Source organism: Astatotilapia calliptera, unplaced genomic scaffold (assembly GCF_900246225.1).
Source record: "Astatotilapia calliptera unplaced genomic scaffold, fAstCal1.2 U_scaffold_47, whole genome shotgun sequence".
NCBI classification, from domain to species: Eukaryota; Metazoa; Chordata; class Actinopteri; order Cichliformes; family Cichlidae; genus Astatotilapia; species Astatotilapia calliptera.
In genome coordinates this window covers 1-3331 of record NW_020535786.1, presented here as the reverse complement: position 1 = coordinate 3331, position 3331 = coordinate 1, and the positions used below count along the sequence as shown (strand labels likewise).

Here is a 3331-nt window from a genome sequence, read left to right as displayed (position 1 = left end):
TCACACTGCTGTCTGACTGCATCCAGCTGACACTGAGATGAAGCAGGAAAGAAGCAGCTGATATTTGGACAGCACACATGATGAAAGGAGGATTTCAGCTGATGTGCACATGAATGATTTGTGTTTCCTCTGCAGGTAGAAAGTGTGTGTGAGCTGATGTGAATTGAGCAGCATGGATCAGTGTGAGGACAGAGAGGAGGGAGTCCCTCCCTCTAAAAGCACTCTGTGTGGGGAACATGAGAGCCAGACCAAAGCTCAGAGGTGAGATGACCATCTCTAACTGTCCATGACTCTTCTCCATGTCACAGCTCAGCACTCACATCACTGCTCCATCATTATTCACAGGGACCAGCCTGGACCTCCACCCAGCTCTGTGTCCTTACAGAGTGACGCGTCTAAAGGTTGTCCCATTCATTTTAAAGTCCAGCCTGTGTCTGCTGCAGAGAGGTGAGCTGTTAGTAACATGAACTCTTTGATTAAACTGCTTGATGTTGTTGGATATAAACTACAAACACGTCGTTCCCTCAGTCCCATTTAAACTGTCTTTTAAAACAAGCCTTTGGTTTCTAAACAACTGAAAACCCACTTCAGCAAACAGGAAGTGATCAGAGCGTCCGTCCACTTCCTGTCAGGCCCTGCAAACATTTCATATTGAAGAAAAGTAGCTGACATCTCACATTTTTACTCCACCACATTCAACCATTTTGACATTTTACAGCATGAAACTCTTGTCACATGACTCCTGTTATGTTATAGAGTCATGTGACCACCAGGGAGGGATTTGTATGGATGAAACACATTCAAATCAATCTGATTCATCAATGGAAACATTTTTGGTGTAAATGCAGCAACACTGAAAACGCTGAAGATAAAAACACAACAGATGAAATATGAACAAATCGAGGCTTTGAATACACGTGTGTGTGTGTTTGAGACAGAGATAAATGGATTGTGTGTCTGTCCTATTGCTGCGTGAGGGTTTTATTGTAGATTTTGTGCGTGTACACTTTTGACCACGAAGGTGTTGAAAGGGCGTAAAACAGTTGGAGGCACCAGAGTGAACACTAGTGCTGTCAGTAGATTAAAACATGACTAATTAATGACACAATCTTCTGTCATTAATCCTGATTAATCACAATTACTTGATCAATAGCTGCAGTTACATTTTTCCAACTTTATATTTAAGCCTGTAACAGACGTTTACACCATATAATGAAGTCAATGCAGAATAAACACAAAGAATGTTAAACGCTTCAATTCAAAGAGACTTTGAATAGTTTTCAGTCTTTAACTCAGCTTCTCTGCTGTAAATACAACTTTGTAACAAACATATATACTAAAAGCTAAGTGTGCACTAATATATAATAATATATAATCTATATTACTGCTGTTAATGAAAATGTTTAATCAGACTCATCACAGGGTTACTGTGGATTCATTTGGATTAATCACCATTAAACATCATTTTTAATGTAAACGAATCAAAGTTCATTTCATGAGCAAACAGACTCGAGAGAAAAGGGCAAATTTACACACTTAACATGTTTATTGAACATGTAAACATTGATTAACCTCCTGAATGAGCCGACCCCCCCAGGGACAGTCCTGCATGCTAATGATGGGCTCTGCTCTGTACCTGCAGGATTCTGTCAGCCACAAACTCCTCAGCTGATCCTGAATCTGAGCCCATCTGTCAAACCATCATTTTCTTCACAGGTCTGTGGAGGTGGCACTGATCCTGCAGCAGTCTAACACTCTCTGTCACTCTTCTTCAAGTCTTTGACACGAGGAACCAAAACTATGTTATTAACAACACTAACAGGTCTGCAGTTTGTCCACTTGGCAGTTGTGTCATCAGTGCTTTGCATTGTTGTGATATTTTAAGCTGGAAGTGCTTCGGTGAAAAGAAAATTCCTTCTGTCACGATGTGCAGAATCCTTCATGTTGGTCGGCTGGTCCGTCTTGTTATTTTTTTAATACTCAAACTTTCCATCGAGAGGTCAGTGTGTGTTTGTCATCTTCCATATTGAGCTGATTGGTTCAGCTTCCGTCACTAACAGATGTGCTGCACATCTGCACGTGTGCAAAGGTAACTCTACTCGGACAAACTGCCCGAAGTGCGTTGATAGAAACATTTCAGGGATTTTGAGTCGTTCTGCTCTCCAGATGTGTCGTGTTAAAGGTTTTTATCATGTTAATCATGATAACAGTTGAACCCCTAACCCTAACCCTACATGTTAATTTTGACAGCACTGGTAAATCCTTTTTAATGTTCTTCTGTCAGATCATTGATTAGACTCGACTCCAAATACGAGACTCAGAAAACTCAAATGAAAACTCAAATCAAAGCAATGAGAAAAGGACTTCTTGTGTTAGAATGAAAACATATGGAAGTGGTCAGGTTTCAAACACTCGATGAATCTACTGCACAGTTACATTCAGGGACCTTTGGCCTCCTGAGAGCATTAGTTGATGGTTCATCACAGTTTTCTCAAAGTTTCCTCTGAGCTTCTGCAGCATCATCACTTCCATCACTGATGAAAGAAAGTTCATAGAAAACAGAAAATATATCTTCACAATCTGAGAGTCTAAAACTTGACAGACTTGATTCAGATGAAGTTATTTGAGCAGAAACTCCTGGATCTTTATCCTGTGTTGATCTAATCCTTCATGGTTCTTCCACAGAGTGGAGCAGCAGAGCTCAGAGGTTCCCAGTGGTCAGTCTGCCCAGCAGCATCAAACACAGCTGGACTCCATATTTATGGTCTGTACATGTACAACAACTACTTTATTATTAATAATAATGCATTTATTTATAGGTCCCTTTCAGAACACCAAGGACTCTGTGGACTAAACGACCAAAAGAAACAAACTTTGAAATCAGACGGTGCAAATGTGATCACAGGGAAACGTTTTAAACATCGAGGCTTTAAACAGAAACCAAAGTGAAACAGTTTGTAGTCGAGATCAGTGGGAATGAAGCTGAATAACTGTTTCTTCAATAACTTTGAGCTCTTAAAAAAAGAAAAACTAGCTGAAAGTCTGGCTGCTCTTATGAAAAGTACAGAGAAATTATGGGTCGCTCAACACTTGTGCACAATATAAGAGTTTAAATAAATCTAAAGAATAACTCAAAGTCCTACAATCATACTGATAAAGTCATCTACAGCTAACTATCCAAGTGGATTTGTTTAAGACAGCTCCATCTGCTGGTGGCCCTCTGCAGGTGCATGAAAGGGGCGTGTTTATAGTGAAAGTAGTAGAGAAAGTAAACCCCACGGGAAGGAGGAGGACTCTCAGCAGCTTCCAGCTTCATATATCTCCTCTTTCG

The 3331-nt window shown here is 40.3% G+C and overlaps 1 long non-coding RNA gene across 1 annotated transcript; it reads left to right on the top strand.

Moving 5' to 3' along the window:
• The first annotated feature begins 227 nt into the window (after positions 1 to 227).
• LOC113018159 (uncharacterized) lies at positions 228 to 2777 on the top strand. The gene is made up of 3 exons (XR_003271720.1): positions 228 to 261; positions 346 to 447; positions 2686 to 2777. It is a non-coding gene; the product is annotated as an uncharacterized LOC113018159 (long non-coding RNA).
• Positions 2778 to 3331: the final 554 nt, after the last annotated feature.